Raw genomic sequence first — 27,781 nt, 5'->3', positions numbered from 1 at the left:
GAATTGATGCTTTTGAACTATGGTGTTGTAGAACACTCTTGAGAGTCCCTTGGACTGCAAGGAGATCCGACTAGTCCATCCTAAAGGAAATCAGTCCTGAATATTCATTGGAAGGACTGATGCTGAAGCTGAAACTCCAATACTTTGGCCACCTGATTCGAAGAACTGACTCATTGGAAAGACTCTGATGCTGTGAAAGATTTAAGGTGGGAAAAGATGGGGACGACAGAGGATGAGATGTTTGGATGACATCACTGATGCGATGGACATGAGTTTGAGTAAGCTCTGGGAGTTGGTGATGGACAGGGAAGCCTGGAATGCTACAATCCATAGGGTCACAAAGAGTCGGACAAGACTGACTGACTGAACTGAAAAACTCAATAAATCAGTTAATCAGTTATTGGATCTATCAAGAAAAGACTTCTGAATTGTGAAATTAACAAAATCACCCAGACTGTAGTTCAGAGATAAAGAGATAGGAAAATGGAAGAAAAATTAAGAGGCATGGAGGAAAAAATTAAAAGCTCCAACATTAATAAGAGTTCTAGGAGAGGTTAGAGAGAATGGTGCAGGTTTAATGTTTTAAGAGATGATGGCTAAATTTTTTTTCAGAATTGAAGAAAGACATGGTTCCTCAAATATAACAAACAACATTAAGTTGCAAGCAGGATTTGAAAAACAAGTCCATACCTAGCACATCTATAAACTACCAGAAAAAGAAGCCAGGTTCTTGTTCTTTTTTAGGTAATTTTACTGATAATAGGTTTCTCACAGCAAAACATAGATGCCAGATATTAATTAAATAATTTTTGTAGTGTCCTATGAGGAAGCAAATGGGGATTCCATTCCCAGGTAAAATATTGGTCAGGCATGGGTGCAAAATGTAGACAAATGTAGATATGCAAAGACTAAGGATTTATTATTCAGTTTATTGTTTATTTATTATTCTTTCTGTGGAAAGATCTACTGATATGTTTACTTCAGTAAGAATCAAAAAGGAAAAAGTAGGAGACAAATAAAAGAGGAAAGTATGATATTCAGTGCAAATTAAGGTTTACTGTTTTCCCTCCTACCTCCTCCACCCATGTCCTTCAGCCCTTCAATAACACAATTTGAGGCTGTTTGAGTTAAAGCCATGCTAAGGTCCTCTTCTGTTGGGGGGGCATCAAGAATTTTTTATGGAGATATAATTGACACATAAGATTATATTAGTTTCAGATATCCCACATAATAATTTGATACATGGGAGGTGGGTCATAGAGGATCCTGCTGTGATTTCTGTCGGAGAGTGTTTTGCCTATGTTTTCCTCTAGGAGTTTTATAGTTTCTGGTCTTACGTTTAGATCTTTAATCCATTTTGAGTTTATTTTTGTGTATGGTGTTAGAAAGTGTTCTAGTTTTATTCTTTTACAAGTGGTTGACCAGTTTTCCCAGCACCACTTGTTAAAGAGATTATCTTTTCTCCATTGCATATTCTTGCCTCCTTTGTCAAGGATAAGGTGTCCATAGGTGCGTGGATTTATCTCTGGGCTTTCTATTTTGTTCCATTGATCTATTTCTGTCTTTGTGCCAGTACCATACTGTCTTGAGGACTGTGGCTTTGTAGTAGAGCCTGAAGTCAGGCAGGTTGATTCCTCCAGTTCCATTCTTCTTTCTCAAGATTGCTTTGGCTATTCGAGGTTTTTTGTATTTCCATACAAATTGTGAAATTATTTCTTCTAGCTCTGTGAAAAATACCGTTGATAGCTTGATAGGGATTGCATTGAATCTATAGATTGCTTTGGGTAGTATACTCATTTTCACTATATTGATTCTTCAGAATGGGAGAAAATAATAGCAAATGAAGCAACTGACAAACAACTAATCTCAAAAATATACAAGCAACTCCTGCAGCTCAATTCCAGAAAAATAAATGACCTAATCGAAAAATGGGCCGAAGAACTAAATAGACATCTCTCCAAAGAAGACATACAGATGGCTAACAAACACATGGAAAGATGCTCAACATCACTCATTGTCAGAGAAATGCAAATCAAAACCACAGTGAGGTACCATTTCACGCCGGTCAGAATGGCTGTGATCCAAAAGTCTACAAGCAATAAATGCTGGAGAGGGTGTGGAGAAAAGGGAACCCTCTTACACTGTTGGTGGGAATGCAAACCAGTGCAGCCACTATGGAGAATAGTGTGGAGATTCCTTAAAAAACTGGAAATAGAACTGCCATACGACCCAGCAATCCCACTGCTGGGCATACACACCAAGGAAACCAGAATTGAAAGAGACACATGTACTCCAATGTTCATCGCAGCACTGTTTATAATAGCCAGGACATAGAAACAACCCAGATGTCCATCAGCAGATGAATGGATAAGAAAGCTGTGGTACATATACACAATGGAGTATTACTCAGCCATTAAAGAGAATACATTTGAATCAGTTCTAATGAGGCGGATGAAACTGGAGCCTATTATACAGAGTGAAGTAAGCCAGAAAGAAAAACACCAATAAAGTATACTAATGTATATATATGGAATTTAGAAAGACAGTAATGATAACCCTGTATGCGAGAGAACAATTGAGACACAGATGTATAGAACAGTCTTTTGGACTCTGTGGGAGAAGGAGAGGGTGGGGTGATTTGGGAGAATGGCATTGAAACATGTATAATATCATATAAGAAACGAATCGCCAGTCCAGGTTATATACAGGATACCGGATGCTTGGGGCTGGTACACTGGGATGAACCAGAGGGATGGTACAGGGAGAGAGGTGGGAGGGGGCTTCAGGATGGGGAACATGTGTACACCCATGGCGGATTCATGTTGATGTATGGCAAAACCAATACAATATTGTAAAGTAATTAACCTCCAATTAAAATAAAGAAATTTAAATTAAAAAAATTTGATATATGTGTATATCGTGAAATGATCATCACAGTAAGCCTAGTTAATCCATCACCATAGAAAATTACAAATAATTTTTTCTTGGGATAAGAACTTTTAAGATCTACTCTCTTAGCAGCTTTCAAATGTAGAATGCAGCATTATCAACTACAGTCACCAAGCTGTTTATTACATCAAAGAGTTTGATTAAAAAGAGAATTTGCTAAAAACACATATTAAGTTTGAGAGCAAACAGAGAGAATAGAAAGAATTGAGAAGTGGAACGAAACCAGCCTCTGAATTTTGTGGTAATTCCACTTTAACAATATACTTTTTAGTCTTGACCTCCATGTCCTGGCTAAAATGAAGCCTGGTTTCTCTCCAGTTCTCTCTTTAAAACCATTCAAGCGAGTGGTCCTTTCTTTTTAACTCACCCAGTTTCCAGGCAAAAGACAGCAGTATCCTTCAGAAAAAAGTTAAGAATATAGACACTCCCCTAAGCTATCTGTACATGTTGCGGTTTAGGAAAATATCTTGTTAAACCTCATTTAATTGAAGGGACATGGGTTTGTTTTGCAGAGGGAAAGGAAATGCTCAAAAAATGAAGTGTTTCAAAAATGACAGCAATGATAGCTACTATTTATTGAGTATCTGCTTATGCCAAACATACTACATTTTAACTCTAAAAAATGACCTTACACTTTAGATATCTTTAACCTCATTTTAAGGATGTGATGATGGAATAGCTCATAAAAGGGAACACTGAATTTGAGCCTGTTTTTGGAGGGACAGTAGTCTTGAGGTGGGATCTTATTTCTTTGTCCAGGGATTGAACCTAGCCACCAGTCCACTGTGGGCTAGAGGCTAGAAGCAAAATTCCCTGATTCTTACCCTGTCTGAAACCAAGAATGTTTCAAGGAGGCAAAAACTGCAAAACAGGTACACAGTTTATTATTAGAGACACAGCACAATGCATGGGAGAACGCAGAGAGAAGCAGTTTATTTATGTGAGAAGCAAGGCAGAGATGCACACCCAGAAAGGATTGTGGGCATCCTGAATGAGTAGTGTAGTAAAGAGGTGGTTTACATCACTTTTATACGACAGCCCTTCTGGGTCTTATGTTTCAGATAAGATCAGGTCAGTCACTCAGTCGTGTCCGACTCTTTGTGACCCCGTGAATCGCAGCACGCCAGGCCTCCCTGTCCATCACCAACTCCTGGAGTTCACTGAGACTTACATCCATCGAGTCAGTGATGCCATCCAGCCATCTCATCCTCTGTCGTCCCCTTCTCCTCCTGCCCCCAATCCCTCCCAGCATCAGTCTTTTCCAATGAGTCAACTCTTGGCATGGCCAAAGTACTGGAGTTTCAGCTTTAGCATCATTCCTTCCAAAGAAATCCCAGGGCTGATCTCCTTCAGAATGGACTGGTTGGATCTCCTTGCAGTCCAAGGGACTCTCAAGAGTCTTCTCCAACATCACAGTTCAAAAGCATCAATTCTTCGGCGCTCAGCCTTCTTCACAGTCCAACTCTCACATCCATACATGACCACAGGTAAACGATAGCCTTGACTAGACAAACCTTTGTTGGCAAAGTAATGTCCCTGCTTTTCAATATGCTATCTAGGTTGGTCATAACTTTCTTTCCAAGGAGTAAGCGTCTTTTAATTTCATGGCTGCAGTCACCATCTGTAGTGATTTTGGAGCCCAGAAAAATAAAGTCTGACACTGTTTCCACTGTTTCCCCATCTGTTTCCCAAGAAGTGGTGGGACTGGATGCCATGATCTTCATTTTCTGAATGTTGAGCTTTAAGCCAACTTTTTCACTCTCCACTTTCACTTTCACCAAGAGGCTTTTGAGTTCCTCTTCACTTTCTGCCATAAGGGTGGTGTCATCTGCATATCTGAGGTTATTGATATTTCTCCTGGCAATCTTGATTCCAGTTTGTGTTTCTTCCAGTCCAGCGTTTCTCATAATGTACTCTGCATATAAGTTAAATAAACAGGGTGACAATATACAGCCTTGACGAACTCCTTTTCCTAGAACCAGTCTGTTGTTCCATGTCCAGTTCTAACTGTTGCTTCCTGACCTGCATGCAGATTTCTCAAGAGGCAGGTCAGGTGGTCTGGTATTCCCATCTCTGTCAGAATTTTCCACAGTTTCTTGTGATCCACACAGTCAAAGGATTTGGCATGGTCAATAAAGCAGAAATAGATGTTTTTCTGGAACTGTCTTGCTTTTTCAATGATCCAGCGGATGTTGGCAATTTGGTCTCTGGTTCCTCTGCCTTTTCTAAAACCAGCTTGAACATCTGGAAGTTCACGGTTCATGTATTGCTGAAGCCCGGCTTGGGAATTTTGAGCATTACTTTACTAGCATGTGAGATGACTGCAATTGTACAGTAGTTTGAGCATTCTTTGGCATTGCCTTTCTTTGGGATTGGAATGAAAACTGACCTTTTCCAGTCCTGTGGCCACTGCTGAGTTTTCCAAATTTGCTGGCATATTGAGAGCAGCACTTTCACAGCATCATCTTTCAGGATTTGAAATAGCTCAACTGGAATTCCATCACCTCCACTAGCTTTGTTTGTAGTGATGTTTTCTAGAGCCCACTTGACTTCACATTCCAGGATGTCTGGCTCTAGGTCAGTGATCACACCGATTATCTGGGTCATGAAGATCTTTTTTGTACAGTTCTTCTGTGTATTCTTGCCACCTCTTCTTAATATCTTCTGCTTCTGTTAGGTCCATACCATTTCTGTCCTTTATCGAGCCCATCTTTGCATGAAATGTTCCCTTGGTATCTCTAATTTTCTTGAAGAGATCTCTAGTCTTTCCCATTCTGTTGTTTTCCTCTATTTCTTTGCATTGATCACTGAGGAAGGCTTTCTTATCTCTTCTTGCTGTTCTTTGGAATTCTGCATTCAGATGCTTATATCTTTCCTTTTCTCCTTTGCTTTTCCCTTCTCTTCTTTTCACAGCTATTTGTAAGGCCTCCCCAGACAGCCATTTTGCTTTTTTGCATTTCTTTTTCATGGGGATGGTCTTGATCCCTCTCTACTGTACAATGTCATGAACCTCATTCCATAGTTCATCAGGCACTCTGTCTATCAGATCTAGGCCAACAAAGGTCTGTCTAGTCAAGGCTATGGTTTTTCCTGTGGTCATGTATGGATGTGAGAGTTGGACTGTGAAGAAGGCTGAGTGCCAAAGAATTTATGCTTTTGAACTGTGGTGTTGGAGAAGACTCTTGAGAGTCCCTTGGACTGCAAGGAGATCCAACCAGTCCATTCTGAAGGAGATCAGCCCTGGGATTTCTTTGGAGGGAATGATACTGAAGCTGAAACTCCAGTACTTTGGCCACCTCATGCGAAGAGTTGACTCATTGGAAAAGACTCTGATGCTGGGAGGGATTGGGGGCAGGAGGAGAAGGGGACGACAGAGGATGAGATGGCTGGATGGCATCACTGACTTGATGGATGTGAGTCTGAGTGAACTCTGGGAATTGGTGGACAGGGAGGCCTGGTGTGCTGCAATTCATGGGGTCGCGAAGAGTCAGACACGACCGAGTGACTGAACTCAACTCTTGTCCTTGGAGGGTCTGTGTGAATATAAAGCTTGAATTTCACTCCACTTGATAAAAACCAGGTGTCCCAGCCCAGGGGCCCATCTATCTCCTTCCTCAAGCCCAGGCACCTCTGATTTTACTTCTTCATTCTCTATAATCTGTTATGCTGTATTTTCAATAATATTCTCACATATGAGTATATTGTTCTAATGCTTGATATATCTTGATCTTTTGAAACTAAGGGAGAAATCAGTGTACAAAGCAGAATACACAGTTTTATACTCTTCAGTAGTGTTTTTCACTTAGTTTTTTACACACTATGTGATGTGTAGAATGAAAAGAATTTAAAATAGGGCTTGTCCACAGTAGGCTAACTCTTTAATTTTCTTAAGACATTAATGGATCTTTAAAAGGCATTCTATGTTGCTGTTTGTTATGTGTGTAGTTTTATCTTTTTGTTGGAGGGATGGTTGTTGAGTAGTAGATTCCCTTGAGGGCTTCTTAGATGGTGCTAGTGGTAAAGAACCCGCCTGCCAGATGTGGGTTCTATCCCAGGGTTGAGAAGATCCCTTGAAGAAGGGCAGGGCAACCCACTCCAGTATTCTTACCTGGAGAATCCTATGGACAGAGGAGCCTGGCGGGTTACAGTCCATGGAGTTTCAAAGAGTCAGACACAACTGAAGCAACATACACACACAGGTCCTCTTGAAGAGATAAAACTGAAATTATATATATATATATATATATATATATATATATATATATATATATTTGGCTGCAAAAAGCTTTATTGTTTCCATATATCTAAGTCATGGAAGAGAGCTCCAGGGTAGTAAAAGCTGCCTTGTCGCTGCAGAGAGGGGCTTCAAGCAGAAGCCCTGATGCCAGAGGGGCTCCTCAGAGGCCTCTGGTCTTTGGAGCCTCCTGGTCAGTCTTGAGGGTGAGCCTTTTGGAGAGAGACTCGCCCAGCCCAGCCCTGGGGGCCATCAGCCTGCGGAGGTGGGTCAGGTGGTTGCCTGAAACTCATCATCTTGATGAGTTTCAGCTGCTCCTTCAGGACATGGCTCTCCAGAAACTCATGGAAGTGGGAGTCTGCATGGCAGAACCAGGGCAGGAAGATCCAGAAGGGCCTGGCTCAGATTCTTCTCCCTGAGAATGGCGGCTTCATAGCATCCTGGGTTTTACCCCACTCATCTTGAGAAGCTTCTGCATGTCCTGGAAGAGGGCACAGCTGCAACATTGATTTTGCATTTTCCAGAGACTTGTGGTGCCTTTGAGCTTCTCCTCAGCAGAAAATACTAGCCCACACCATCCAGAGCCACATTGTTGCTGCTGATAGAGAAGCCCAGAGAGAGGGAAGTGCCCGCAGATGCATGTTGAACCAGCAATGGATGGCGGCCTCCACCGCAGTGGAATAATTATGACAAATACTGGAGCTCGTGGTTGACAGTAAGTTAAATTAAATTTAGTTAAATTCAAAAAATGGTGTTGGCTAGTCCTGGAGGCCAAGGAGAGCTGAGTGGTTGATTATAAAGGTTGTGCCTGGAGAAAAGGTTGGAGGGTGGCCAGAGGCTGGAAGAAAGGGAGTCCATGGGTTGATTCCTCCAAACACTGTTGAAGCAAAAGACAGATCTGAGGGACTGCTGAGCCACTGCCTTAAGTGATCTTAAAAAAAAAAAATCGCATTATGGTAAACCAGATTTTAAATAGGCAGTAACTTATTAAAGTCTAAATGAAAACTCCTCTATTAAAGGGGGTACCATTACATGACATCATGCTCTCTGAATGCTGGGAGTTAGAAGTGTGGCGGCACCTCTGAGCTCTAACCAGCATAGAGATAGCAAAAAACATTTGTCTACATTAATGTTCCTCAAGCTGCTGATGAGAAAACTGTACAAAATTGGAGAAAACTTTGTCCATGTGAATCCAACCCTACCTAAGAGAATGGCCTCAGGGCCTCCTAGATACAGAAGCCATATTCTGATGCCAGAGCACATGTAAATTGTTCAGTCTCTTCATCAGAGCTTGGCTTTGCATGTAGATTTCTCCACAGGGAAGAATATACTGAGCAACAATCCGGCTGTTACATTAGTCTCTTATGAATTTGAATTATGTTCTTTTGTTCTTGAGAAACTAATTTCTGACTAGGATATTCACAAAATCTAATTTCTGAGCCTTTAAAACTTAAGTCCCATTTTTGAATTGGGGTGCTCTTCTGGGGCCTCTTAGTCTCTCCCTAGTGATGAGCATATCTGGACACATCCCCTCAATATATACAATTCTTCTGGCTCATCTGTGTTTTATTGTTGTTGTTTCATTTGTTCTCTGTGTGTTCACATTTATCCAGTATTGAAATTGTTGTTTTCAGCCTCACTCTCTCTGATTTGTGGGGTTAGTGGGGGGTGGATTTCCAGAAGCAACATTTGTACGTTTAAAAGAATATTATGTTCATTGGAAACAAAGGAAAACTTACATGGTAAACCTAAAATGAAAATTCATTTCCCCTACATAACTTGGACTTAAACTCTACAGTTAAGTGCCTGTGACAGCACAAATTTCTAATCCTTGCATGGCATATGTGTGTTGCATTCATTTTCGGAGAGCAAGAGGCTGTGAATTTAACTTTTAAGTTTGATTCTCAAAGGTATCTCATTTAGAATACTGAGTTGTAAAAATTGAGGAACTAAACTTCAGGTTTATGTGTGCTAAAAAGATAAGCTTTCTGTTGCTCAAGCACTAGTCCATTGGAACTGACTGATAATGGATTAGAAACATAATGTAACAGAGTTACGTGATATTTATTTTGCAAATAGCATGGTGTGGGAAAACAATTGATAACATCTAAAATGAACACTTGAAATGTTGACTTCCTATGATTTTTACATGTCTTTTGGTGTGATAACCACTGGAAGAATTAATCTTAAAATTTAAATGAACATACAAAGAATAAACAAGATCTAGGAATAAGGGGTCATAGAAAGTCAGATAGAATGGTGTAATTAAAGTTTCTAAGGGTGAAAGATGGCTGACATTGAGCATGTTCAGGAAATCCCTTTTGGGGGGATTTATAGTGCTTCCCAGGGAGCACATATTTAATCCCATTGCATTGGGGTTATACACATAAAATACAAAAAATGAAAGGTGGTTACACCACCAGAGTGACAGAGCCCCCTACAAGAAGAGCCAAATGTCAAGAAGAGGCAAGGCCTCGCATATGAATTCTAGTTCTCTTTCTGACTTTTCGTCTTGTACCTCCTGTCTGAATCTCACATATAGTGGTTTCCTATTCTTACATCTCACACTGGTGTTTGTCACCTGACCCTCCCTCTCCTCAGCTAAACTTGGTGGGTAATAACATCTACCGTTAGTCTCAGGAGGGTCAAATGATTCAATGTTTACATGGCATTTAGAGTAGTTCCTGGCAGGTAGAAAACATTCAAAAGTTCCTCTACCACCTCCTCACTGTATCACCTTATCATCAAATCACACTTCTTTTGGAGAAAAAGGAAACTGAGTTTCTTTCTTCAAACTGGAAAACAGGCTAAATTAACTTGTATTTCTTCTGTTCAGATATCCTACATACTAGTTTGCTAGGAGATGCAATAAGAAAACACCACAGACTGGGAGGTTTAAACAACAGAAATTAATTTTCTCACACTTCTGGAGGCTAGAATTCTGAGATCAAGGTGTTGATAGGTTTGGTTTCTCCTGAGGCCTCTCTCCTTAGCTTGCAGATGGCTCCCTTCTTGCTCTGTGCTTAATTTACCTTTTCTTGGTGCATGCTCATCTCTGGTGTCTCTTCCTCTTCATATGGGGACACCAATTCTCTTGGATTAGGGCCCCATACTTACGACCTCATTTAATCTAATTACCTCTTTTTTATTTTCTTTTACCATCTTTTTTTTTAAATTTTATTTTATTTTTAAACTTTACAATATTGTATTGGTTTTGCCAAACATCGAAACGAATCCGCCACAGGTATACATGTGTTCCCCATCCTGAACCCCCCTCCCTCCTCCCTCCCCATACCATCCCTCTGGGTCGTCCCAGTGCAGCAGCCCCAAGCATCCAGCATCGTGCATCGAACCTGGACTGGCGACTCATTTCATACATGATAGTATACATGTTTCAATGCCATTGTCCCAAATCTTCCAACCCTCTCCCTCTCCCACAGAGTCCATAAGACTGTTCTACACATCAGTGTCTCTTTTGCTGTCTCGCATACAGGATTATTGTTACCATCTTTCTAAATTCCATATATATGTGTTAGTATACCGTATTGGTGTTTTTCTTTCTGGCTTACTTCACTCTGTATAATAGGCTCCAGTTTCATCCACCTCATTAGAACTGAATCAAATGCATTCTTTTTAATAGCTGAGTAATACTCCATTGTGTATATGTACCACAGCTTTCTTATCCATTCATCTGCTGATGGACATCTAGGTTGCTTCCATGTCCTGGCTATTATGAACAGTGCTATGATGAACTTTGGGGTACACGTGTCTCTTTCCCTTCTGGTTTCCTCAGTGTGTATGCCCAGCAGTGGGATTGCTGGATCATAAGGCAGTTCTATTTCCAGTTTTTTAAGGAATCTCCACACTGTTCTCCATAGTGGCTGTACTAGTTTGCATTCCCACAAGTCCTATCTCTAAATACAGTCACACTGGGGATTAGGGCTTCAACATATGAATTTTAGGGGCCACAGTATGGTCTGTAAAACCCTATAAGACATTTTAAGGCTTGCATTTAGGTGAACAGTTACAAGCATGACTTCCAACCTTCTTGAAGATGTTCACAGGTGTTTTAGCCTCAATTAAGGTAAATACATTGCTCTCAACATTGGAATTTAGCTCTGTTCAGTCACTCGTATTACACTTGCTCTTCAATATCCCTGTGTTGAAAGGAGCTTCACTTTCTTGATCATGAAATAAAAGGTAGATAGTACCATTAGGATGCCAGGCTGAGTGCCCAAGTGTAATCAGACCTCCTTTAAGGGCCTGGAGGAGTCAGGGGTATTTACTGTCCTATAGAGCTCTACAGTGGGATTCCCAGGTGGCTTAGTAGTAAAGAATCCACCTGCCGATGCAGGAGTCTCTGAAGCCACAGGGTCAGGAGGATCCCTTGGAGGAGGAAATGCAGCCCACTTCGGTATTCTTGCCAGAAAAATCCCATGGACACGGGAGACTTGTGGGCTGCAGTCGGTGGGGTTGCAAAGAGTTGGGCACAATTGAGCAAGCATGCACAGAGGTCTACAGTGGGGATTTACTTTAAAAATAGGACAAAGTAAGCAATTTGCTGCTGCTGCTGCTAAGTCGCTTCAGTAGTGTCCGACTCTGTGCGACCCCATAGACAGCAGCCCGCCAGGCTCCTCCATCCCTGGGATTCTCCAGGCAAGAACACTGGAGTGGGTTGCCATTTCCTTCTCCAGTGCATGAAAGTGAAAAGTGAAAGTGAAGTCGCTTAGTTGTGTATGACTTGTAGCGACCCCATGGACTGCAGTCCACCAGGCTCTTCTGTCGATGGGATTTTCCAGGCAAGAGTACTGGAGTGGGTTGCCATTGCTTTCTCCGAAGCAATTTGAGGGTACATTTATTGAGTTCCAGGTCCTTCTGTGACTCCCACAGTAGTTGTGTATTTGACAAGGTAGAAGTTCAATTTATTTATTTTTGCCAGAGGACCTAGTGGTAGGTGAACCTAGAAATCTGTGGAAAATGGGTAAGTCAGTTAGCTCAAGTAGCACATGGGTTCACAGGTTCATATCTAAGTTCAAAGTTATGGTTTGCCAGTTAGGCATTAACTGAGGTGACCCCCACAGAGGCCACTCAAAGTGCATAAAGAAGAGAGACCGATAGGCTGGACTCCATCTCATCCTAGGTCATCAACAGAAAACAATGCTTTTGTGTCTGACCACAGGGGTCCAGGACTTACCTGAGCAAATCCCTTGGGTGGCAGGTTGGGATTTGGAGACTGGCTCCTTGAGGGAGTCTGAGGAGTTGTGTCCTGAGGTGCCAGGCCACATTAGGTCTGAGGTGTCATTGGCTGAGGTCACCCAAAGTGGAATGTTGTCATCCCTTCATTTTCAGGCCCCTGGGACAATCCTGTTTGTCCAGGTTCCAAACTCTTTGTTATATAAAAACTCTTGCGTTTTCCAGCGCTAACTGCCACACTGGGTCTCTGGATTAGAAAGTGGTGCTCATTCAGAAGCAGCAGCCCCTCCTGGGTGATGGAGAACAGTGCCTGAGATCTAGAATTAGTGGGTAGGTGGGAGATAACACTGACTCAGTGAACCCCAGCCAACCCAGAGAACTCCCTGGACATTTTATGGGAAAGGGCATTCTGTAATGTAGGCACACAGGATTGGGGGTTGACCGTTGAGATATGTTAAACATTGGGACAGTCTGGTGTGATTCCTCAAATTGGAAATACTACCTTCTGTGGAGAGGTGGGTACATGTGCTGAAAGTGTGCCTGGCCTTATGTCATCCCAGATCTTTCAGTAGCTCCCAATTACTGTATTCAAGGATGAAACTGGCATGCCCTTGCCTGGAATGCAGGCCCCCATGTAATGTGTCCCTGGCCCTGTTCTGTTCAGCCTTACTTCTTTACATTACTGGTGCCTTCTATGCTCTTGCCACAAGTACCTTTACCCATGCTTTTTCCTGTGCAGGGAAAGCTAACCCACCCTCCTAACCAAGTGCCTAGTCATTCCCACATGACCTGAGTCAGTGGTCTTCTGGAGGGAGACATCTCTCAACCATTTTGTTATCATTTTGTATCCCGCCCCCAACATTTTTTAAAAACAAAAACAAAAACAAAAACTAAAGCTGGCTTCCTTAAGCTTCAGGCTCCACCAAATCTGGACACAGACCAAGACATAAAAACTAGGCCTGAGATTCAATCATAAGGGTTGCAGAGCTACAAAGGCGACTGAATGTTCTTCTTTTATATGAACACTCCTAAGTTAAGTCAGGACCTTGCTTGGGAAGTAGTGAGTATCAAGTAGATTTTAAGCTTCTTTACTTCTACTTCCTCTTCTAAAATGTTAGATCCTTAAGAACTGTCCTTTCATTTTCCAGTTCCTTCTGTCAAGCAGGGAGCATGGCACTTTTTAAACCCTTAGAAAAAATTTGCAGACTAAGTTAAGATGTATATGCTAGGTGTATGAGCTAGGTATATGAAGCATGATACCATACTATGAGACGTTTGGAGCAGAGCTGTTCAGTGGGAATAAGTGATCAACCTGTTTAAACTTTTCTAGAAGCCTTAAAAAACTAGAAAGATACAGGTAAAATTAATTTTAATAATCTATTTTATTTAACTCAAGATATCCTAACTTTTATCATTTCAACAAGTCGTCTGTACATAGATGTATAAAGTGATTACTGAAATAGTTTACCTTCTTTCCTCATGCAAAATCTTTGCAATCTGTTGTGTATTTTATACTTAAGGCACATCTCAGCTTGGATTCACTTCATTTCAAATGTTCAACAATCACATGTGACTTGTGCCTGCCACTTTGGGCAGCACAGATGTATGGTTTTAAAAACAGTGACAGGAAGAAGAAAATGCTTTTGATCCAGCGATTTAATGATGGTTGCATCAGTGACTTCTAAATTCTAATAATATTTCTTGCCTCTGAAAGTCACATTAATTTTGTCAAAATGCCCTCCTCACCAAAACCTTCCAGTAGATGGAGAGTAAAAATGCACAGGTATCAGTATTTAAATGTAAATGTGGAGGTCATAGTATTTTTAGAGCTGCAGAAGAAGAAATGCAGCCTCCAGGGGTCAGGTGTTTTTAACATGCAAATAGCATTGTGAAATCCTGAAAGAGATAGAGTTCTCATTTATGAATCATTATAATAACTCCAAGACCCTTCATTTCAGTGCAGAATTTTCTGAGCTCATTATGTGAAAAGGAGCGTATTGTCTAGTACATTCTGTCTCAGGAAGCTCATCTGCTCCTACTCCAGTTGATGTGAAAGCTATATGTTTACATGAGAAAAACTTTCATTAGACATTCCTGGTGGTAAATTTTGTAGTCAGGGAGCCCTGTGTAAATCACTGGTGTGGCTTTGCTGACTTCCTAGTCAAACTCAGGCTGTGTGTCACTGCACGCAGCAAATTAAATTTCGATGAGCTTGGGAAAGTAATTGGGCTGTGAATGTTACCCATTACTCAGAGAATTGTAAATGTCCAGAAATGAAACCAAATGATGTAAAATCCAATTAATGTTTTCGGGGCAAGCAGGACCATAGAGATATAGAACAGTCAGGGACCTATGTCCAACCCCTAATATTTCACATGAAGAGTCCCAAGGCCCTGAGGGCCTTGAGTGGCTTCACCAAGGTCGGATAAGTCATTTCAGTGGCAATTGGGACTAGGATCCATTTCTACTGACTCCTTAGCTCTGTTTCCCTGCACCTCTTCCTATCTGCAGCTTTGGTCATTTGTCTGAATTTGGTTATCTCAGGAAGGAGAAGGAGAGGCAGAAAAGGCAAAAACTGTCAGCACTTGCTCTTTCCATTATTATGTAGCATATGATGATCGGTCCCATTTCCTGCCACAGCAGAATAGAAACATAACATTTTATAGGTAAATGTCAGTTTGGGGAGAAATACTATTTTTTTGAGCCAGAAGTTGATGGAAGTAAAATGAAAAAAAAAAAAAAAGTGGGTCAGACAACAACTAAAGTGATCTGGAACAAGAAGGGCCGTTTCTGCTGGAGCTCAGCCTTTGAGAGAGGCCAGTCGGTAGGTGCTCAGTCAGTATTAATTTGGTTGATCACTTAAAAGGTATGGCAGAGGAAGGAGAGGGATTTTGGTGGTCCTTTACCAAGGCTTGGGGTCTTTGGACTCAGAGGAGTTTGGGGTGCCTGGGGGCAGAATCCAGGGCTGACTTAAGGTGACAGGAAGGTAGGCAGCTTATGTCCTGTAGATATACGTGGCACAGGCTCCTGCAGGTCATAGTCTCAGATGGGCTGTTTCCCAGTGGTGTGTCCTTAAAACAACTCTCTGCCCTTTTAAAGACAAGAGTGCTGACCCAAGCGACTCCCTGTGGTGTTCCTGCACCAACCCTATCATAGGATCTGTGGGAGTGGCAAGGAGCCGTGTGACTGTTCAAGGAAGATGAAGGAGTTCAAGGACTGAGCATGTCCACAGAAAACAGCTACGTCATGCCATCTTTCCCTCTGATATGAAGAACTGTGACCTTTCCCGCCTTTCATGGTGGCTTAGAATAATAATGGAATTGGTGGGTGGAGGGACCCCAGGGGCCTGGGTAAAGCCTACAGAAGAAGGTTTTCTTTGCATCTTCTGAGGAGCTCTGACACAGCCTCTCCTCTCCCATTATTTTCCACTTCAGAAACAAAACCATCCCAGTGCTCCCTATGTGGGTCCCGTAGCATTCACTTAACAGTGTGTTTATTTGAAATCTTGGACTTGAGGCTGAGAGGAGATTGAAAGTGCCAGCCTCAGGCACTCTTGATCTCCTGCTCCTTATGAATGCCTCATTCATCACTTAAATGTAATATATTTATAATCAGGGCCAAGGCAGCATGACCTTGTTTTATTCTAAATAAATCACAAGCAGCTAGACATGGGGGCTTCCTGCTTTAAATCAGACGCAAAACGTGTTAGCTGTCAAGGACTTTGTTATGATTCTGTTGATCTCTTTCTTTGTTATTTATATAAAAGGAAACATAAAATTGGTGGTGGGTGAAGGGAAAGTGGTACGGGCTCCCCAGAAAACCACACTTCAGGAATTGCTCAGCAATGGAAGGTTACATAGCATGGACTTTCCCTCAGAAGAGGTAGGGGCAGGAAAATAACATGTCTGAGGCTTAGATCTTCCAGCCCAAGATAATTAATTTTGAAGCCACATTTTTTCCCCTTCTCTGGAAACATTAATCATGAAAATTAAAAAAAAAAAAAAAACAAAACTGACTCGGTTGTTATTTATTGCTTCTCAGCGCAGCAGGGCTTAAAGAGCACTCACCAGGAATGTTCAAACAGTTTTTTTTTCCTCCCAGGACTTAGTCTGGGGCCAGCCCTGTATATAAATATCATTACAGGGCGACAACTCCAGTCTACTTCAGCCTCCTCTTGTACCCTTTCTGCCTGACTCTGCTTTAACCATCTCTGCTAGATAAAGATGCAGTTCCTTTTCGTGACTTGGATTGTCCTTAAAAGTCAGACTGGTCAGAGTAAAGCAAGCGCTGTTATTTTAATGATGGTAGCAAGTGGAACTCAAAGATCCAGAATGAAGCATTTGCACAGAAGGAAATTCATGGGGGCATTGTTGCTTTAAGGCATCTGATTATTTGCCTACAGCTGGTTCCTCAGATCTCCCACTCCACCCATCTTCCCACCCACCCACCCACCCACCCACTGGTTCCCCTTGTTACAAGGTGTTCTGTCTTGGAGATGAAACAAGTGAGGGCTAAACTAATTAACTAACCAGCAGTGATCTACCGCTTCAGCACCTTGCATTCCTGAAGATTTATCCCATTTCAAATTCATTGCCATTTCCCTCCAGGGAAATAAAGATTGCTGCCTATTAAAGATGGGGACAGAAAAAGGCACCTTCACTGGAGACAGCCTGTACAAGAAAATAATACTGTAATCATTCCCTCCAATCAGCTGAAAAGGATTAAATCTTCTGCTTCTAAAGTAATGTTCCAATTGAGCCTTGGGGAAGAATAATTCATGATTAGGGAGAAGGCTGGTCTAGCAAATGTGAACATTATGTCCATTACTTAAACACACTTCCTGGGCTGACTGCTAATGTACCCAAGGGACTTGAAGCCCCAGCAACTGATAGGCGCAATGAAACAGGCAGACAAGGACAAGAAGTATTATCATCTGCATTCAACAGCACTACATAGACTTTACCACTGCTAAATCACTGCCTTTGGTAAATAGCCCAGATAACTCATTTTAATAGAAGAATTCTTCTCTTCTTTATGTGTATTAAACAACAGACTCTTATGAGCGGTGGCAGCGTATTGATTCCTGGGAAAGGCCGTGTGAATACCAATTCTGTAATTTATGCTGTTTTGTGGCTCTGGCTGTATTTGTTATGCATAGTGTATTAAACATTCAATAGCTCAATTTAATCTTTGCAGCCAAATTGCACAGCACATCATGCCAGATAGTGGTTGTTTCATATACACAGCCCATCTGCTTCCTGTTCTATAATTCATTCAGCAGGCAAAGTTTCTGGCAGCCTCAGGCTACCAAAATATATATATATCCTTAGGGTACCAGAAGTGCTTGGCACTCAATTAGTTTTCCGGGTGTCTAGTGCTATGTGTGCATGAGCACGGGTATGTGTTTCCACTTTTATGAGAATTAAAGATGGGAATAGTTTGCTAAGTTCTGTGTCCTCATCTGGACAACTTTTCATAAACTTGTGGGATTTTCACAAAACCCGAAGAGAAAAAAAATGTTAGAAGTGAAACACAGTGATCCTTCTCCCTTGGGGAATTATCCATCACAATAAAATGTGTTCTCTCAACCATCCCTATCTAAATAGATTGATTTATATCTTGTGGCAGGGATAAATAAAACAAACCCCAAAGAACTATAAACTCTTGGCTTCTTTCTCGGGATGAACCACTGGGATTAGCTCTCTTACGGAGAATGTTTATTTTCCCTAAAATCCCCTCCTCTCTTGGAGGTCTGCCCTCTCTCTTAGTGGGGATGCTGACTTTGTCCTTTCCTCATCTTCACTTCTATTTGCTTTTAAAGAAGCCAATGCCGAAATGTTGTCCAGTGGAAAACTACATTTCAGTTTATTGAAGTCTCTCTGTAACTCCCAGTACAAATACTTGATTTTCAGCACATTTTATGGTCTTTATATCACACACAGGGACCAACGACCACCTGGTTTGGGGGTGATCATTTTACACCTTTTTTGGGAAAAGTGACTGAAGACCCGTTTTAAGGACTGGGATTACAGCTTCTCTGAGTGGAAGTAGCTCATCCATTCCAGTTACCTCATTTTACAGGTAATAACAGCCAACACTTGTGTAATGCTTTAGGGCAAGATCAAAGATGCAGATCCAGCAGGGCACAGTGAGGCCTCCCAGAAGATTGGAGCCTGAAGCCCGCCTGGTGAGGGTGGTGGGAACTGGATGCAGAAGCCACAGAAGATTGTCGCCAGACAGAGTGCAGGCCCTGTGTGTCCAGATCTTCCAGATTTTCGAGAGAAGCTGGAAATCTGGATTTTTTTTTTAAAGTGGGAAATCTACTTTTTTTTTCCCCAAATGTTGGCATTAAATGATATTATATATTGTAAAACACTGCGTGGGCCAAACAAAACACATCTGTGGGCCTTCCAGAGCATATGGGCCTCCAGGTTCTACACTTGTAGAGTTTATGCCACCATACTCCATACATTCTTATTATATTTTCCTGCTAGGACAGTGGGGTCTAGAGAGTTAGGGTCTTGCCCAAGTTTATACTACAAGTGAGAGGGTGGAATAGGAACCAGGGTTAAATCTCCTGGCATACATTCTGGGACTCCCTTGACATAACTGTGCTTTTCCCTGTAGTGCAAGGATTCACCTAACCTTCCCTTTAGTAATTGGAATTTTCTCTTTATAGCAGGGAATTCTACTTTATTCCTGTTTTTAATATCCTCTCTGATATTACCATTGTTAGCATGCTTTATTTGGGCTTAATTCACCTCTGCCTGTCTCTAGGGTTACCATCTTGGGGTAAACTGTACATCCAACAAGTACAACTCAATGATGCAAACAAAACACTTAATGTTTTATCCCTCTGTGCTTAACAGTTATTCATAGGTGATAATCTCTTCATAACATTTCTTCTCCCTCCATGAAAACTATGGAAGACACGAACTTTTATGTTCATTCTTCACTAAGACAGTCCTGCATTTCTTTTGTGTTGCAAACACACCCTTGATTTTAACAATTTGTATCTTCAGACTTGAAGAGTAATCAAAATTTCCTACCTAACTTGTTTGTGGTAAGCAGATTTCTAAGAATGACCTCTGACACCCTCAGTCGTGTTTTAAAATTAATTTATTTTAATTGGAGAATAATTGCTTTACAATATTGTGATGGTTTTTGCCATACATCAACAGGAATCGACCACTGGTATACATGTGTCCCCCCAATCCTGAACCCCCACCCTCTTCCCTCTCCATCCTATCCTTCTGAGTTGTCCCAGAGCCTTGGCTTTCGGTGCCCTGCTTCATGCATCGAACTTGCACACCCTCAGTCTTATATTAATATAATCCTTTTTCTTTAGAGTGTGGGTGAGATCTGGGAATATGATGAGTTTTGTGTTCTCATGATGGTGTTACTTTTTAAAGCAAAAGGGCTATTTTTCTGGTGGGGCAAATCTAAGCACATGACTCCTTTAAAGGCAGAGTTTTCTCTTGCTGGAAGTAGAGGGGAAGTCAGAGAGATTCTAAGCCCGAGAGGGAGTCCATGTGCTGTTGTTGCATTTGAGGATAGATGGGGACACATGCAAGGACCAGAGAGCTGGAAGGAGCTGAGAGCATTTCCTGGCCAACAGCTAGGAAATGGGGACCTTAGACTCATAGCCACATGGAACGAAATTCTGCCAACAACCTAATGAGTTTGGCAGTGGATTCCTTTCCAGAGCCTCAAGATAAGAACCTAGCAGGCTGAGGCTTTGATTTCAGCCTCATAAGACCCTAGTGGAGAACCCAGCTGAGCCATGCTGAACTTCTGACCTCTGCAACTGGTAGGTAATAAGTGGATGTTGTTTTAAGCTGCTAAGATTGTGGTAATTTGTCATATAGCAGCAAACTCATACAATTTAAAATCCCTCCCAGCTAGGCCTTCAGTGGAGAAGGAGGTGGGGGGGCTCTTGGCTTTCCTGCTCTTCTCTCCAGGCTTACCTTCTCCCCAAGCCAGCTTCTGTTTTACTGGGGACAAAGGGAGTGGATAGAGTGGGAGCGAGAAGATATAAGGAATAGGGCACTTCTTACTTGGCTGGTGGCTTCTGCTTTTTGACCCTGCAGAGGGTTGCCACTGGCTGTGTTGTGGGCATTATGCAGGAATTTTGGAGGTTCTTTTCTCTCTTGTAGAGCTTTCTGGGCCTGGACCGATGTTTTTCTATCCCGAGCAACCGTAAGAAATTCCTGTGTGGCTTGCTGTACTAAGTGACCCATTTTTGGCCCACATGAAGCATATGGTCCTCATCTCCCACTTGCTGTAGTGAACACTGGGCTGCAGATGCCTCCATGTGGTCGTGCACTCCCGATTTGCTCTCAAAACAGTTACCTCCTCCCTCACCATTTTATATTGTGGGCTGGAGTCAGGCCTCGGTCCATAGTTCGCTTTGTCTTTCTCAAGGATGAATCAAGCACCAGCTCTTTCTGTGTCTCAGTGACGGGCAATCCATTTTGAAGCTCTCTGAAGCGTACCCTTGCAGATTCCCTCGCTAGACATGTGGAGAGAAGGCAGCTTCCTCCTCTTGTTCCCTGCAGGGACATGTGGTGAGGTGGGACAACGCTGTGGCTTTGCATGATTCTGAGGCACAGCATTCATATTTCAGTCTGTATATTCAGAAACTTCGGAACTCTGGAACATGTTGAACACACAGAACACAGTCAGAACGGTACCCCTGGGTTGCATGGTGGGGCTCCCCCTGTGGTGGGATTCACTGTGAGCACAGCCTTCTTCTGAAAGAAACTTTCACCAAGCCTCTCTCTCTACCTCCTCTCCCCTTTTATCTTCTCAAAGTGGGTGGCTGGATTCACAACTGGTGGAACAGGTTATCCTAGGATGCTTTACAGGAGGTTGTGTTTCACTCTAGCTTGACTATCTTGTCACAGGAACCTCTTATTGAGAAATGTGGTATGAAGGTTCACGCTTTTCTAGCTGAGCATCTGCAGGCAGCCAGCACCCTGCAGCACTCACCAGAGAAGACATTGAGAGGGTTGATTTTTACAAAAAGCACAATTGGATTTCCCAGCTATGCTGCCCTCTCCCCACAACTTGCTAGTCAACAGGGTCTGTTGCTTGCTGGGAGCTGAGGTGCCAGTGGCCAGAAATTTGCTTCTGGTCATATATCCCTGGAGGCTTTGCTTTCCCGTCTCAGGCCTCAGTCGACTTTGCTGCGGGCCACTTGTGCCCACGTCGAAGTTCTTCTCAGTCCTGAATTGTTCTTACTCTATGTGTGGCTGGTGTGTGTGTCTGTTTTTTTTTTTAATCTGTGCTTTCCCTCTTTGAAATGCTGGGATCTTGGTGGTGTCTCATTCAGGAAACCCAGTCTGGCCAATGTCCATGATCACTGTCTCCTGCTTTTGCTCACCCACTGCCTACACTTCCTTCCTCTCGGCATCTGCTTACTTTGTGCCAGGCTAGGCCCTGGGAGAGGAGCTTGTTGGCAAAACCTGTTGATGGGGAACATGCATTCAGATGGTGAAGTGGCTTTTTGACACAGCTGGTCCTCTTCATGTGGGTCACCTGCGTTGCCAGAAACACAGAGATGTCTTGTTCACGAAACTTAAAACAGCCATTCTGAGTGATTGAGTGAGTGTCAGCTTCACAGGTTTGGGTAAGTGTCTGGTTTAAGCAGCCAGTGATTTTCTAGTCTAGAAGATCACACCTGGGCAGCTTGCCTGAGGGCATCTGAACATTTTTCTTTTCCTATCTGAGTCCTAACCCATTACTCTATGACGCCCAATTAGATTGATAGTTACTACCGTTCTCTTCCCTGCTTTTTATCAAAATAGGCCTAGGAACCACGTGTTCACACTGTATACCTGACAGCTTAAGGTGTCAGCAGTCTCAGTATGTTCAAAACATAGTTTAAAATTTCTGACATCAATCCAGTATAATAGAGTAATAGGTGAGAATTGGATGATTCATGTATGTGTGTGTGTGTGAGCACATGTGTGTGCCCTGGGCCAGCATTAAGCAAGTCAAGCTTTTGTTGCCTCTCTTCTTTTCTTCTTGGGCAGATGGGTAGGTAGACCTTTGCCTTGGTGGAAATTGAAGATCCTCCCAAAGACTGAACAACCATGATGCCCACTCAAGGGCCTGACAGATATCTATGATTTTTTCCCGGAAAATCTGTCATTTAGATCACAGATATATGAAATTCCTCATATTTAATCTTTTAAAGTTCATAGTGAGCTTCCCTGGTGGCTCAGTAGTAAAGAATCCGCCTGCCAATGCAGAAGATGCAGGTTTGATCCCTGGGTCAGGAAGATACCCTGGAGAAGGAAATGGCAACCCACTTCAGCATTCTTGCCTGGAAAATTCCATGGACAGAGGAGCCTGGCACATAACAGTCCATGGGGTTGCAAAGAGTTGGATGTGACTTAGCGACAAGACTGTAACAACAAGGGGCCCTAGTTCAGTCCTTGGTCAGGGAACTAGGATCCCACAGTGAAGACCCAGCAAAGCCAGAATAAAAACCAAGGACAGGACAGATCACATGTTGAGTTTACAGTGAAAACACTAGAGTCGGCATCCAAAGGCAAATGTGAAAACTGCCTCATCAGCTTAAGGCTGTTGCCCTGTTTGCTGTTAGCTTTTCAGTCTGGCCTGTGAGTGAGTCCTGTGCACGGTCACTTGTCTTCTGTGGGAATAGCGGCAGTGGCAGCATGGAGCGTGTTGTCACCTAAAGTAGTCTCTGCACTCATTTTGCACCAGAAAGAATACCAGGGTTTGCTTCATTTTAGGTAAACAGGCACACCCTGGATGTACACTGTATCACAGAGCATCGGACAAGTGGCTTCTAAGCTAATGATGAGACAAGAGATAGGATTCTTTATTCGATAAGTGATTCTCATTGTGGACACAATAAAGTATTCCTACAGCTTCAGAAGTCAGCCTACTTGGCCAAGGAAATAGAAGGGAATTAAAAACAGGAAGACAAACCTAAAACAAAGTAACAATATACAAAGCAATAATACTGTTACTGCTAATTGTCCTCCACATGAAAATCTGAACGCTTTACACCATCTTTCTTAAAAAGGAGGATGGTTTTGGTAAATTAAATGGGATTGGTATAAACCAGACTGCTTTACAGTGAATGCTTCAGTAAAGACTGTATTTGGAAAAGGCATAAACTCTCAATGCATCATAAGGCAAAGGGCTGTAGGGAATAGTCCAATAAAAGGAAAAAAGTCTGCTCAATGAAAACACTTTACAAGTGAATATATATTCACTCGAAAAGAGATATCTTGAAGTCTAACAGAGGTACCATTCAGGTGCAATAGCATCTCCCTTTGCCCCTAGGAGCGAGCCAAAATCGGAAGGAGTGCAATGTGTGGGAAATTATAACCACTTATTCCCACATTAACTAGATTTTCTTGTTCTGTTAACACATGTACATCTGATGTTCCCACCCAGGCTGTTTGTTGTAGGAGGAGTGCATGCTTTCCCTCATGTTAACCATTTGGTCGCTTGATGAAAAGCATCACCATCACCCTTTGCACCCGTTTAGTGCCTCTGAGCACGACTGAGCGACTTCACTTTCACTTTTCCCTTTCATGCACTGGAGAAGGAAATGGCAACCCGCTCCAGTGTTCTTGCCTGGAGAATCCCAGGGACGGGGGAGCCTGGTGGGCTGCCGTCTGTGGGGTCGCACAGAGTCGGACACGACTGAAGCGACTTAGCAGCACCTCTGAAAGTCACTACATGGATTTAGTGATTAATAATGATTGATTTTTTTCTTGCCAGCTTCATTGCCACACTTGAGTGGGGCTGATGTAGACCCAGCAGTGCTGAACTAGCCCACGGTTCTCAGAAACCGTATTTTAAAGCCAGGCTTGTAATGGAAGAAGCCTTCTAGGTGAGGCAGCCTGCTGAGGCGACTCAGACATGTGGTAGATGCAGTTTTTTAATCAGGTCCAAGGAGCATGTTTGGGAAGTGGATATTGGCTCAAAAAGACATATGCTCTCCCTGGACTTGGGAAAACTGTTGCCTGTTGCCTTCTAGAACATGGGTTAGATAGGGAGACAGCTCAATTTGAGTTCTCTGTGATATGAAAGTGAAGTGAGTGTTAGTCAGTCATGTCTGACTCTTTGTGACCCCATGGACTGTAGCTTGCCAGGCACCTCTGTCCATGGAATTCTCCAGGCAAGAATACTGGAGTGGGTAGCCATTTCCTCCTTCAGGGGATCTTCCCCATCTAGGGACTGAACCCAGGTCTCCTGCATTGCAGGCACATTCTTTACCATCTGAGCCACCAGGAAAGCCCTGGTAATGTGATCTTGCCTTATTACTATGCTTGCTTCAGTCTAGAAGGTAGGTGTGTTATACCATATAATTTTATATAAGTGACTTTTTTGGTTTTTTGTATTTTTGGTAAATTTAACATTCTTTAGGGTCCACCTTAAAATGCCAAACTCTTTATTATTCTTGAAAATGTTCCATGTCTATAAAGATGTCTTTTAGTAAGGATCCAAATGAAAGAACCAGCCTTCCTCATTGCCTTCTTCTTTGCTTGGCTGGTGGAAGTCTTCCTTCCATTCTTCCTTCTTTCCTTTCTCCTTTCTGTTTCCTTTCCTTCCACTGGACTCACCTTCTTTCCTATAATTAGGAAAGTTGTTTCTAAAGTCAGCCTATTCCCCCCTCAGTTGAGAGGCTTTGTCTTGATGTCTGCTACACGAGCAGTTGCCCATTAAGCACAGTCTACAAACTATAACCTCATATTGTACATGCAGTGAATAATCATCCAGGTACCCTCATCACTTCAGGTGGCATCTGGCTTGAGTCAAATCTGGACTAAAGACCTCAGAAAGTCGTGACTCTTATCAGTCCTTGTCTTAACCTAGGAGGCCCAGAGGAGCTTTATGAGAGTTGGATTCTCAAGGACTCTTCTAGGAATATTTGACAGACACTTGTATAATAGATATCATTGAGAATTGTGAAAGTATGCTTACGCAGAAGTCATAAAGAAACAGTGGAAAACCTTGTGGCAAGGCGCAGTGCTATACTGTTAGGCTGTTGACTCATGGGAAGTTTGATGGAGGAGGAGTAGAGGGAAGACTAGCGAGAGCACAGGGAGTGGATGTAGAAACTGAGGGGCTCCCAGCTAGGACCCAGAGGCCTGGAAATTGATCCTGAGAGTTGCCTCCAAGGGTGGTGGCAATGCAGACTGGAACTGCTATGAAGTGCTGATGAAGAGAATCATCGCTATGAAAGACAACATTTTGATGTTAAAGAACAGTATTGTATTTAAGAAGAAAAATACTATGTTGTTCAGAACTCTTTGGGCTACAAGTGATGGAAACTCATTTTAGACAGTTTAAGGAAGAAGAGGAATGTATTGGCTCACAGAGCTTAGAAGTAAATAGGTAGAGCTCGTTGGACTGAAGTTACAGCATAGGACCCAGGCAGGGCCTCAAGAACTTGAACCAATTTGACTCCAGTGCCTTTCTTTACCTCTTGCCACCATCTCCATCCATCCATCCATTTCTCATCTGTATTGACTTTGTTCTGCAGATAAAATTTCTCTAAATGGCAGGGTTTAACAAACACAATGGGAAAAGCTTTGTTGCCTGACCATGCATTTGACAGTCTGAGGGACAGACACTGTCTGCCCTTGTTTGGTCATCTGATTCTCTATAATGTGCAGAGGAATGAGGTATTATTTTCCTAGGGTGGGTCATATCACCCAAAATATGTGGGTGATATTTTAAGGTGAGGAGAGAGTAGTTACATTTGTACAAGAAGCATAGAATAACTTGCTGGGCACACAAAGATAATGGTTATTGTAGTCTCCTATAAATTCCATTGTAATATTAGCCTAGTAATATCAGCCTAGTAAACATACCTTTTTCTGAGTAACAGTTTATTCTGTTCAAAGAATTTTCACTTACATATTACCTAAATTTTTGCTCACAGTGGTGCTCTGAGGGGTCAGTTAGACACACTTAATCTTATTTCATTGGCAAAGAAAACCCAGGTCTAGGCTAAATAGTAGTACATTCATACAAGGGCATAAGAATAACTGAAATACACACACACAGATATACATATATATATATTTATATTTATATACACTTTACTCAATAATATACAAACTAGAAGATCTAGGTCTAGTTCCAGTTCTGCCACTAATGAGGCTGTTGACATTAGCAAACCCAACTTCACCATTTTGTGTCTCAGAAGGAGTTGGACTAGATCAGTAGTTCCCAACTTTAACATGTATCAGAATCACCTGGATGGTTTGTTAAATACTCATTACTGGGCTCTACCCCCAGAGTTTCTGACTCAGTAGGTTTGGGGTGGAGCCAGAGAATTTGCATTTCTAACAAGTTCACACATGTATTAGTTTCCTACTGCTACTGCAACAAATCACTACAAACACGGCGGCTTAGCACAACACATTCATTATCTTACAGTTCTGGAGGTCAGAAGTTTGAAATACTTCTCACTGGCCTTACGTCAAGGTGTTGGCAGAGCTACAATCCTTTTGGAAGCTCTGGAGAAGAATCCATTTCTTTGCCTTTTCTATCTTGCAGAGACTCTCTGCATTCCTTGGCATGTGGCCCCTTCTTTCATCTTCAAAGCTAACATTGTAGTTCCAACAAATCTCTGACTGACCTCCTCTGCTGCCTCCTCCTTGCAAGTTAAAGGTCCCTTGTGATTACATTAGACCCACCCAGATAATCAAGGATAATCTCTTTATTTTAAGATCAGCTAAATAGCAACATTAATTTCATCTACAGTTTTAATACCATGGAACATAAATATTCACAGGTTCTAGAATTAGCACATAGACATCTTTGGGGGCCATTATTCTGTCAACTACATCAGGATTCATTTACTGAGAACTGTTGGACTCCAGAATTATTCCATTTTCATTCAGCTCAAAAATTCTGATTCTGAGATAGCTAAGCAGAATTGTTCTCACTTCTCTAAAAATAGACTCATTGCTTACCTATTTTTATATTAATTCTTTCCATTGGTTGAGCTTTATTACAGAAATACTTTGCTCCAGGGTTAAATTGCTCTCCCAATGAAAGCTATTTATTCCCTCCTCTCTAACAGGAAGAGGTTCAATAAAGGGCTGTCTCCAAGAGGCTTTCTGTCCATGAGCAGAATTCTGGCTCAGTGGTGAGGTAACATGAGGTCTGAGGCTTGGAAGGTCCATATTCTCAAGGTTCACATCCAATAGCCTGTCTTGTTTATTTTGTGATTTTAGGTTATCTACTTTCGTCACTCTTGAAGAGTTAGAAGTTTTCCTAGCTTTAACTAACTTCAAGTAAGATGGCCCTGAATGTTATAATAAGGCTTCAATTTCTATCCACTGGGCTTAAATTAGTTATCGGTGAGACCAGGCTTTGGGTCAAGTCACCTAAGAACCACTG

General features: G+C 42.2%; 1 long non-coding RNA gene across 2 annotated transcripts in view; it reads left to right on the top strand.

Moving 5' to 3' along the window:
* Positions 1 to 7,446: 7,446 nt before the first annotated feature.
* The window catches only part of LOC147367084 (uncharacterized), a 555,865-nt gene continuing 535,530 nt past the window's right edge, over positions 7,447 to 27,781 (top strand). For both annotated transcript variants that reach the window (XR_015169162.1, XR_015169161.1), the window contains exon 1: positions 7,447 to 7,898. This is a non-coding gene — a long non-coding RNA (uncharacterized LOC147367084). The remainder of the gene's footprint in view (positions 7,899 to 27,781) is intronic.

Source organism: Bos grunniens, chromosome 8 (assembly GCF_055505025.1).
Source record: "Bos grunniens cultivar Pamir isolate PY7600 chromosome 8, Bosgru_T2T1.0, whole genome shotgun sequence".
NCBI classification, from domain to species: Eukaryota; Metazoa; Chordata; class Mammalia; order Artiodactyla; family Bovidae; genus Bos; species Bos grunniens.
Note: the sequence above shows the minus strand (reverse complement) of the source record. Positions and strands in the feature narration are given on the sequence as shown.